General features: G+C 45.0%; 1 long non-coding RNA gene across 1 annotated transcript; it reads left to right on the top strand.

The window, feature by feature from the left end:
- The first annotated feature begins 323 nt into the window (after positions 1-323).
- Positions 324-10,246, top strand: LOC132533174 (uncharacterized). Its single transcript, XR_009545088.1, has 3 exons — positions 324-632; positions 7,287-7,567; positions 10,107-10,246. It is a non-coding gene; the product is annotated as an uncharacterized LOC132533174 (long non-coding RNA).
- The last annotated feature ends 948 nt before the right edge of the window (positions 10,247-11,194 follow it).

Raw genomic sequence — 11,194 nt, 5'->3', positions numbered from 1 at the left:
AGAGAGAGAGAGACCTGCAATACTGCTTCACCACTTGCAAAGCTTTCCTCTTGCCAGTGGGGACCAGGGCCTTGATCCTGGGTCTTTGCACACTGTAACATGTGCACTTAACCAGGTGTGCCACCACCTGGCCCCTACAATAGATTTTTTAAATGTCTATAACTTAGATTGAGAGGGTGCATTCCTAAGTATCCTGCAAAGCTGACCACCAGGAATTTCAGAGATGAAATGACTAAAATAATAAAGTCAAAGTTTAGCAGTGATAGAGAGCATAATATTTCTACAAAGAATCTTCTCATGCCTAAGGCTCCAAAGTCTCAGGTTTAATTCAACAAACCACCATATGCCAGAGCTGAGCAGTGCTCTGGTTAATAAATAAACAAACAAATAAATAAATGAAGCCAAAGGTTAAAAAGAAGGAGGCTAAAATATGAGCAGGTAAGGTAAAATATAACCAGGTCACATTTCTTCAGTTCACAGAATGTTCCTATCCCTCAAAATTGAACAATTCAAGATGGAAACCAGGCAGGAAATTGATGTGAGCATGGAGCTGACAGGAAAATGGGGTGTGAGGACACAGATGATGTCACTCGCAAGTCTGGGAAAGCAGATGGGCTCGCAATTCTCAGCAGGTAAGTGCACCTTTATGAAGAAGAGTCAAGATCCAGGGCTGGTAACACAGAGGTGGGGGGGGGACTGTCCCTCACAATGATGCCACTTGGGGGGGGGGCATGTAGTGACTTTTTTGTAACAGAAAGAAATAGGGAGCTCATGAAACTTCCCTCTTTGCAGGTGGGGTTGGGGGCATGGTGAAGTGTACCCCTACCAGGTGTGCCACTGCTCACATACTTCACTCATATTTGTTGTGTGCAATTTATTGAGTTTAGGAAGTAGTCAATTCTCCAAAGTTGCTGTAACATTTTTCATTCCCACCAGCAAGACATGAGCACTCCTGTTGTTCCACATCTTTGCTATCAACACGTGATATGATCAGCGCAGTAAATGTTTGTTAGCTGTTGGAGCGATAATTTACTACAGACTTAATTTGAATTTCTCTAATTTTTTAAAAAATTTCCACCAAGGTTGGAAATTGTTGTGGCTCAATACCCACATGACAAATCCTCTATTCCCAGTGACCATTTTTCTTTTCTTTTCCCCTCCCTCCCTCCTTTCCTTCCTTCCTTCCTTTCCTTCTTTCATTCTCTTTCTTCCTTTCATTTAGTAGAACAGAGGAATTGAGAGGGAAGCGGGTAGGAGAAAGAAAGAGAGAGAGAGACTTGCAGACTTGCTTCACCAGTTGTGAAGCCTCCACCTAAAGACTTGAACCTGGGTCTCTAAGCATTGTAGTGTGTGTGTGTGTGTGTGTGTGTGTGTGTGTGTGTGTGTGTGTGTGTGTGTGTGTTTAACTGGGTGCTCTACCACCTAGCCCCTAATTTGAATTTCTCTAATAATGAATGCAACTAAGCAACATTTCATATGCTTAGCTCCATCTAGAGCTCTTACAGAACTATCCCCCTCTATACACAGACACACACAGACACACACACACACACACAGAGACACACACACACACACACACACTAATTCCCATTGCCCCCAGCACTGCTCAGGGGTTTCTTGGTTCCATACCCTCGTCAGCTCCTGGGCTGCTTAGCCATTCTCACTGGGTGAGTGTGGTCCTTTCTGCCTTCCAGGAGGGAAGGGAAGCTCAGGAAGATTGTTGACTGAATCTGGATGTCAAGAGAGGACAGATACTGATATAGTCCACATCAGGGATGATGTGATGGGGATAAATTATGAATGGCTAGATGGTGAGTGTCTTTTGTGGTCTTTTGCTTCACAGGGACTGTGCCTGCCAGCTCAGCTGCCCTTCCAAACTGCCTTGGAACATCAACATGGGACTGGTGATGAGCATAGGAACCCAAACTGCAAAGAAGCATGAAAGATCTGGACCAACAAGAAGAGTCACCTGAAGAGGAAGCTGCATTGTCAGGCACATGACCCAGCTTGGAGCCCAGCTCCTACTTAACTAGAGGAAGCTTCAGAGCTGTGATGTGTCTCTCTATATCTGAGGAAAAAAAACCACCTAGAGTATTTAAACCCCAGTGGGAAGAGAGAGAGAGAGAGAGAAAGAGAGAGAGAGATGCACATAGATGAATATCAGTGGGGGCAGCAGGAAGGAACCCTGGTTTTGGCAAGGAACCCTGGTCTCGGGGGCCAGGCAGTAACACACTTGGGTGTATGTACCTGTTACAATGCACAAGGACCTAAGTTCGAGCCTCTGCTCTACCTGCAGGGGGGAAGCTTTATGAGCAGTGAAGCTGGTCAGCAGGTATCCATCTTTCTCACCCTCTCTATCTCCCGCTCCTTCTCAACTTCTGTCTATCAAATAAAATGGGGACATGACTGACAGGAGTGTTAGACATGCAGTGCAGGCACTGAGCCCCATTGGCAATAATTTTTTATTTACATATATTATTTTTTAATTTTTTAATAAAAAAAGAAACACTGACAACAAATACAATTTTATTGCCCTGGCAGCAATAAATTTTTTTTTTAATTTGGGGGCCAGGTGGTGGCGCACCTGGTTATGCGCACACACTGCAGTGCACAGGGACCCAGGTTCAAGCCCCTGGTCCCTATCTGCAGGGAGAAGGCTTCATGAGTGGTGAAGCAGGGCTGCAGATGTCTCTCTGTCTTTCTCCCTCTCTATATCCCCCTCCCCTCTCAATTTCTGTCTGTCTCTATCCAATAATAAATTAATAAAAAAGTATTTTTAAAAATTTAAAAAATTTAACATCAGTCCATACCTCACATTCTCACCCATGCTCATGGCCTCCCTCCATGCCCAGGAACAGGGGTGCACAAAGGCATTGGTTGGGAGTCAGGCGGTAGCGCAGCAGGTTAAGTGCAGGTGGCGTAAAGCACAAGGATCAGCGTAAGGATCCCAGTTCAAGCCCCCAGCTCCCCACCTGCAGGGGAGTCGCTTCACAGGAGGTGAAGCAGGTCTGCAGGTGTCTATCTTTCTCTCCTCCTCTCTGTCTCCCCTCCTCTCTCCATTTCTCTCTGTCCTATCTAACAATGATGACATCAATAACAACAACAATAACTACAACAACAATGAAAAACAAAAAGGGCAAATAAATAAATATAATTTTTTAAAAGGCATTGGTTATGATACAGCAAAGCTTAATTGCTTTATATTTATGTATTTATTTAAGTTTGATTAACAGGGACCCCAGTCCCTATACTAGGACTTTTTTGCACCTGTTTGCTTCCACTGCTCCCTGAAGATATTTTTTTTCCTTTTCAGATAAAGGGTGAGCGACAAGAGAGGGAAGGAGAGAGGGAGCGACAACGCAGCATTGCTTCATCACTCATGAAGCTTCCCCTTTGCACAGTACTCCTATGTGATTGTTGGGCACTTGAACCCAGGTCCTTGAGCGTGGTAAAGGGCGCCCTCTCTGTGGTGAGCTACCTCCCATGCCCTGCAGTACAATTTTAAATGTTGGTAAATTAGTTCACAAAGTGGCTGTATGTGCTTATTATTTGATTATTCACTGAGCTGAAGTCAATCACTGACTCTTTTCAAAAATTCTTATTTATTTATTTACTGTGAGAGAATGAGAGAAGACAGAGAGATTAAGAGGGCATTCAAGTACACTGCTCAGCTCTGGCATAAGATGGTGCCAGAGATTGAACCTGTGACCTTTGAGACTTCAAACAAGAAAGGTTTCTGCTCTGTTTGTCTACCATCAAACCTTAAAGCAACATGAGCATAACATTGTTCCATGGTTAGAAGTGGTCCAGAGAGAGCTGAGGAGATAGCATGATGGTTATGTATAAGACATTCTTGCCTGAGATTCCAATGTCCTGGATTCAATCCCTACCTCTAACATAAGCCAGAACTTAGTAGTCAGTGTTCTGGTAACACACACACACACACACACACACCTGGTAAAACACACACACTCACTAACCATGAGTTATGTTAGTGAATCCCTTGTCCAACCTTAACCTTTCACATTGCTTCTGAAACTGATTTCCTTATGAAATGGAACTCAACAAAGTGTACTTTCAAAATGGCTAAAGAATGGCGACTACTTTGAAATCCAAGTAGCCGGGTGTACAGAAAATTCAGGGAAACATAAGGAAACAATCGTGGAAAGGCATCTGTGTGTGTGTGTATGTAAAAGTCCTGTTTTGTTCATGATGTAGACACTAACACGCCCTGCAGAGACTCCACACCAGTTCCATCTACTCGGTACTACAGATAAACCTTGAGCCCAAACTCTTTGTAACCATTTATAGATCTTTTCCAAAGGAAGATGAACAGGGTCAGGGAAATAGTGTAGCCTGACAGAGCGCCAACTTCATACCTGAGCTCCCTGAGGCTGCAGGTTCCATCCCTGGCCTCAGTTTACTCAGAGCAGAGAGATGCTCTAGTCCTCTCTTTTTGTCTCTCCCTCCATTCTTATTCTCTTTCTCACAATAAATAAACATTTGTCATCCTCTTTCATAATAAATAAATACATCTGCACTCACTCCGCAGCTTGCTTTCTTATCAAACACTTGGGTCTTTTTGCTGCCAGTCGAGACTTGACAGGTTTCTGAGTGAGGTCAATGGACATGGCTGAGCCTGCTTATGTTCCATTTTCCTGGGAAGTCACAGACACCAGGAGCAAAGCAGACAATTCCCAGTGAACTTAGAAAACCCCATTCCCAACCCAGAACAAGGAAAATGACTATTTAATAGGTGCCAGGACCACAATGGAGTATTTTTAGTCTCTCTAGTTTTAGTCTCTAGTCAGTGATGAGTCACTGGGGAGATGGACTGCTTGCAAGGTGGGGGAGAATGGATCTCACCAGAAAGCCTTCTGGGGCTAATTCCTTCCTTCCTTCCTTCCTTCCTTCCTTCCTTCCTTCCTTTCTTTCTTTCTTTCTTTCTTTCTTTCTTTCTTTCTTCATTCATTCTTCCCTCCCTTTCTTTCTTTCTTTCTTTCTTTCTCTCTTTCTCTTCTTTTTGTCTTATTAGTGATTTAATACTGATTTACAAAATTTTAAGATAATAGGAGTATATAATTCCATACTGTTCCCACCACCAGAGTTCTATGTCCCAATTCCTTCCATTGAAAACTGTAGTGGTTCTCCCAAGGTCACAAATGTGGGATGACTATTATTTCTATAATTATCTATACTTACATATATTTCCCCACTTTTTCTATAGCCCTGCCTTTTATTCCTAAGTCTCACCTATACGTATTGCTGCTTCTAAATGTCCTTCTTTTCCTTCTCTTTCTGGGTCCTGATGGAATTGGGAGTCAGAACCCTCTGATCATCTTCCTCTATGATTCTTCCCCCACAGGGAGTATGGATCAAAATTCTTTTGGGGGTGGAAAAGGGGGGTTCTGGCTTTTATAATTGCTTCTTTGCTGGACACAGGCATAGACAGTTTGGTCTAAGCCCCCAACCTGTTTCTATCTTTCCCTGGTGGGGTAGGGCTCTGGAGGAGAGGTAAGATTCCAGGACACATTAGGGAGGTCGTTCACCCAGGCTAATTTCTGTCGACCTTTGACTTGCCTCTATCAACCTACGGGGCTATTCCCTAAGAAGCAGCCTGTTGCAGCTGACAACACATTGTTACCAAGTTCATTCCCCTGGGCTCTTGGGTCTGTCTGGCCCCTGTAAGAGGAAAAGCCATTCCCCAGCTCTGACTCACCTTGTCTCTCCCAAGCCCATCTTCAGTTCCAGCTACTTTTCCAGCTCATTCCCCGTTCATTTCTTTCTTCCTTCCTCCCCCCCTTTTAGAACTGCTTATGGTTCAAAGTCTTTTTATTCTAGTGGCCTTGGGCTCTGGTGGCTTTTGCTGGAGGGCTAAAGTGGCCTTTTGGCTCAGGGGACAGTGTGACAGTTGTGCCTTTGCTCAGACACCTCTGTTCAGAGGAGCCAACCTGGGCAGGCAGGAAAACACCCATGAAGGGTCTTACAGGCAACGCCCCCCCCACACACACACATGCAAACCCCAAAAGGAAAACTCAGGCTTTTCCATGAATCCTCCCAGGGTCTGGCTATCACTTGGCCCTTAGAATATTCTCCAGGAAGGGCACACAAGTGTTTGAGTTCATGAGCTGGGAGGTTTTGAAGTCAAATGCTATGAGGCCAAATAGCAAGGTGGGCAAAACCTCCAAGATATTGCTAATGGGTAATTTGGGCCATTCTCTCTCTCTCTCTCTCTCTCTCTCTCTCTCCCTCTGTCTCAGTTTCCTCATTCATAGAGCCCTGGGGTTTGGAGCAAATACTTCCTGACATTCTCTCTTTGTTTTTAAGTCTGTTTGAGAGATAGTTGCTATGCCAACCTCTGGCATCTGGCCATCTTGCTGGCTTTCTGTGCCATTCCAGCACTTTCTGCACTGGCTTAGAGAGCAGTTGTCCCCAACTGAGAATTCGGTGATTCTTAAAGTGAGGTTGTTTGGTCATGGTTTGTGCAGCTTTCATAAGCACCCAGTGTAAGGGGAGGAGGTGGAATGTTCAGAACATTCTAGTGCCTGAGGCAATTCTATGGCAGGTGGGCAGGGAGCACGTCCTCTGGATGTGAGAGCCGCAGGTCTGTGGAAAGGAGCATGGGCACTGAAGCAGCATCAGAGACACAGAGCAAAGATGACTTCCCCTCTGACCCTGCTCCGCCCAGCATTGCCCAACGTTCTCCAAACACCACCAGATGACCGTTTATGTGGCGATGAGGAAAAGCTCTCTCTGTTGACTAGATTTCCAAACCCTGCCTTTTGGAATTGACACAAGAAGAGGGCATGCTGCTCATCAGGTCTGACCATCCGGTCAGCCGGCTCCAGCTCCTCAAACATGAGCTGTTGATAAAAGGCATCAGCAACACAGATAAAACTGAGCGAGCTGGGCTTTGAACCCCAAGGCCATGGGCTTATCGCAAAGAGGCTAGCTTCACTCTGCTCCTTCCAGAGAGTGGGGTGGGTGGGTGGGAGACAGCAACTTTGTCCTCTCTGACACCCGACCACACACACACACCGGTTCCTGGGGGTTGATTTGCACATTTTGGGAGGCAGCAGGGGTGCAAAGGCGAGTTTGTGAGGTTCCCGCGCTGCTGGTTGTTGTGACTGCAGGTAGAGGAGCCTCTGGCTGGGGGCAGATACCATCTGACTCAGAGCAGGACTCCTGGTCTAGCTTTTACCAGTCCTGTGGCGTTGGCTAACTTATTTTTATTTTTTTGAAGTTTACTTTTTATCAGAAGGCAACTTTAATTTTTTCTTTTCAAGGGAATGATGGAGCCGTACACATTGGCAAAGAATGACGTATCTTTGAAGTTTCATCAGTTTGAACCAGATGTGACTCACACTGCTGACGGTTTCCTATGATAATTAGTTCCTCCTGCACACTCTTCAATTCAAGCTAAACATTACTTTAAAAAAAAAAGGTTAATATACTGCATGGGTACCACGTGCTGACCGATTGTGCCACTGGATCTCCAAGGGCTAATATACTGTCTTTGTAATACAGCAGGAATATTTGCAGAATCTTTACTTATTTACTTATTTTGGTGACTTGGGCTTTTTATTTCAGCCAGAGTTTCATTTATTTATTTATTTATTTTACCAGAGCACTGCTCAGCTCTGGCTTATGGCAGTGTAGGGGGGACTGAACCTGGGACCTTAGAGCCTCAAGCAGGAGAGTCTCTTTGCATAACCATTATGCTATCTCCCCCAGCCTCAGCTGAAGTTTCATACCTTTACAGCAGTGCTTCACCACCAGTGACGCTTTCCTCTTAATGGTCCTCTCATGCTGTGGCTGGGAGCTCAAACCCAGCCCCCCTTAGATGTCTGGGTAAAGTGTGAACCCCATAGAATGAACCTTCTCCTAGCCCCTGTGATAATGAACTTGTAAAGTCAGATTTACCTTATGAGAACTCTGGTGGTTATCTTTGGGAAATGAGAGGGTGGAGACACAGAACTCTGGCAGTGGGTGTGGTGCGAAGCTACATAGCCTACTATTAATCACAAATACATTTTTTAAAAAATATGTTGCCTTTTATTATTATTTTTTCTTCCTTTCTTTATTTTTTTCCTCCAGGGTTATTGCTGGGGCTCGGTGCCTGCACTATGAATCCACTGCTCCTGAAGGACATTTTCCCCATTTTGTTGCCCTTGTTATAATTGTTATTGTTTTTATAGCTGTTGTTGTTGTTAGATAGGGCAGAGAGAAATGGAGAGAGGAGGGGAAGACAGAGAGGGGGAGAGAAAGATCGACACCTGCAGACCTGCTTCACCACTTGTAAAGTGCCCCCCCCCCACCGCCACAGGTGGGGAGCTGGGAGCTGGAACCAGGATCTTTATGCCAGCCCTTGCGCTTTGCGCCATGTGCACTTAACCTGCTGCACTACCACACAGCCCCCCCACAAATACATTTTTAAAAATAGCAAATAAAAATAACAGATTTAATACTGAAAGATCAGAATTTCAAGGAAAGCTTCCCACATTCTATATATAAGCAAGCACTGACCATATTTGTTTTCTATAGTTACAAACAATTCCAAATATTGATTAAAAGGTCAATTCAGCAGACAGTTTAGAATTGCAATGCTTCTTGCCCGTTTTTATTATTCAGAATGGATCCTTTTTATTACCCTCTTTATTTCTAGATTTCCTCATCTGAAAAACAGGGGTAATAATGGCTCTAGCCATTAAGGTGGTTGTGCCCACAAAATGTGCTCTGATTTCTAATTTTATTTACTTGTATTTTATTGTATAGAGACTGAGAGAAATTGAGAGGGAAAGTGGGGATAGAAAGGGCAAGAGAAAAGAGGCACCTGCAGCCCTATTTCACTGCTTAGGAAGCTTTCCCACTCAGGAGGGGACCAGGGTCTTCAAACAGGGTCCCTGTGCATAGTAACGTGGGCACTTAACCCAGTATGCCACCAACTGACCCGTGGATGTAGATGTGTTGTTTGTAAAGCAGCTGAGACTCCTCCCCCACCCCCTGCTGGGCACTGTGGGTGCTTCCAAATATCAGTGGTTCTGAGCTTTAGTGTGGATGCTGCTCTCCTGAAGAGCTGATATTTTTTATCCCCTTTTGCTGCCCTTGTTGTTTTATTGTTGTAGTTATTATTGTTGTCGTCATTGTTGGATAGGACAGAGAGAAATGGAGGCGGGGGGGGGGGGAGACAGAGAGGGGGAGAGAAAGACAGACACCAGCAGACCTGCTTCACTATTTGTGAAGCGACTCCCCTGCAGGTGGGGAGCTGGGGGCTTGAACCGGGATCTTTAAGCTGGTCCTTGTGCTTCGCACCACATGCGCTAAACCCACTGCACTACCGCTCAACTCTAGGGTGATTTGCCTCTAGGGTTATTGCTGGGGCTTGGTGCCTGCACTATGGATTCATTGCTCCTGGAGGCTATTTTTTCCCCTTTGTTGCTTATCCTTGTCATTATTGTTATTATTACTGTTGTTGCTGCTATCATTGTTGTTGGATAAGATAGAGAGAAATTGAGAGAGGAAGGAAAGAAAGGAGGAGAGAAAGACAGACACCTGCAGACCTGCTTCACTGCTTGTGAAGCGACCCCCTCTGCAGGTGGGGCGCCGGGGGCTCAAACCGGGATTCCTGCGTGGGTCCTTGCACTTTGCACCATATCCTTGTTGTTGTTACATTATTCATTGTGATTAATAGTAGGTTATAAGGTTGTAAGTTTACAGTTTATCCTTCCACGCACTCCAACAACCACCAACTCTGCATCCTCCCACGCAAAGATAACCACTATAATAGTTCTCACAAAGTTTTAGAAACAGACTATTTGCTTCTGGTTGGTTTTTTTTTTTTTTTTTTGCAAGTTTATGTGTAGAGAACTGATTTTTAAAAATATATTTTTATTTATTTATTATTGGATAGAGACAGAGAGAAATTGAGGGGGAGAGAGATAGAAAGGGAGACAAATAGACACCTGCCACCCTGCTTCAAGCTTTCCCCCTGTAGGTAGAGACCAGGGGCTTGAACCTGGGTCCTTGTGCACTGTAATGTGTGCGCTCAACCAGGAGCTCCACCACTTGGCCTGAGAACTGATTTTTTTTTCCCAATAGAGACAAAGAAACAGAGAAAGCAAGAGGGTGAAAGAGACCACAGCAGCAAAGCTTCCTTCAACTTTGTGGAGACTAGCCTCAGCCCTGGGTCATACATAAGGAAAGCAGCGCACTATCCAAGTGAGCTGTTTTGCTAGCCGATGGAAAATCTGACTTAAGTGGAGCTGCCAGGTTCCATACATGTGCCCCCCACATGTGCCTCCCACTGTCGCTCACCCCCACCCCTGGTTTAGGGGAGAGTCAGATTTTTTTTTTGTCATGTGTCTGGTGCAAATGGTCATCATTGCTAGGCCCCTGCTCTCCTTGGGACTGGCCCTCATTGTCCCCTGGGCTGCTTGAGTTTTTGCAGGTGACTTGTCTGGTGTGTTCTAGAAAGTTCTCTCTCCTCCTGACCACTTTATCTTTCAGGTCCCAGCTCAAGGGGCAGTTTCTAAATTCATCTTCTGCCTTTCAATTCAACTCATATATTCAAAGGAGAAGTTGAAGGACATGGTTACATCCTTTGGAAAAGTTCTAGGCACAAAGCAGGCTGGTGAACAACAGCATAGAGAACAGGAGAGCTTCCTTCTTGCCATCTTTTGTGTTGGATGGAAATAGCTTGGGTCTCTAGCGGAAAAACAAACAAACAAACATACATTTGCTTTCCTTGAGGAATGTCAGTTTTCTGAGCTTTCAATTCTGCCTCTACAGAGAAGCAGATAGCTTTATCCACAGAAAGGCAGTCTAAGGATAACTGAACAACCAAAGACTTTCTAGAGGGATCTTGAGATGCTGCCTAGGGTTATACTGGTAAAGACTCCCATCTCTTTTGCCCACTATTTTTTTTTTTTTTGCCTGCAGGGTTATTGCTGGGGCTCAGTGCCTATGAATCCACTGCTCCTGGAAGCTTTTTTTTTTTTTTTTCCATTTTATTGGATAGGGCAGAGAGAAGTTAAGGGAGGAGAGGGAGGGAAGGAGGGAGGGAGGGAGGCAGAGAGAGAGAGAGAGAGGGAGAGAGACCTGCAGACATATTTGTGAAGCAACTCCCCTGCAGGTGGGGAGCCAGGGTGCAAACCAGGACCCTTATGCTATGTGCTCTTAATCTGGTGTGCTGCTG

Source organism: Erinaceus europaeus, chromosome 15 (genome assembly GCF_950295315.1).
Source record: "Erinaceus europaeus chromosome 15, mEriEur2.1, whole genome shotgun sequence".
Taxonomy (NCBI): domain Eukaryota; kingdom Metazoa; phylum Chordata; class Mammalia; order Eulipotyphla; family Erinaceidae; genus Erinaceus; species Erinaceus europaeus.
Note: the sequence above shows the minus strand (reverse complement) of the source record. Positions and strands in the feature narration are given on the sequence as shown.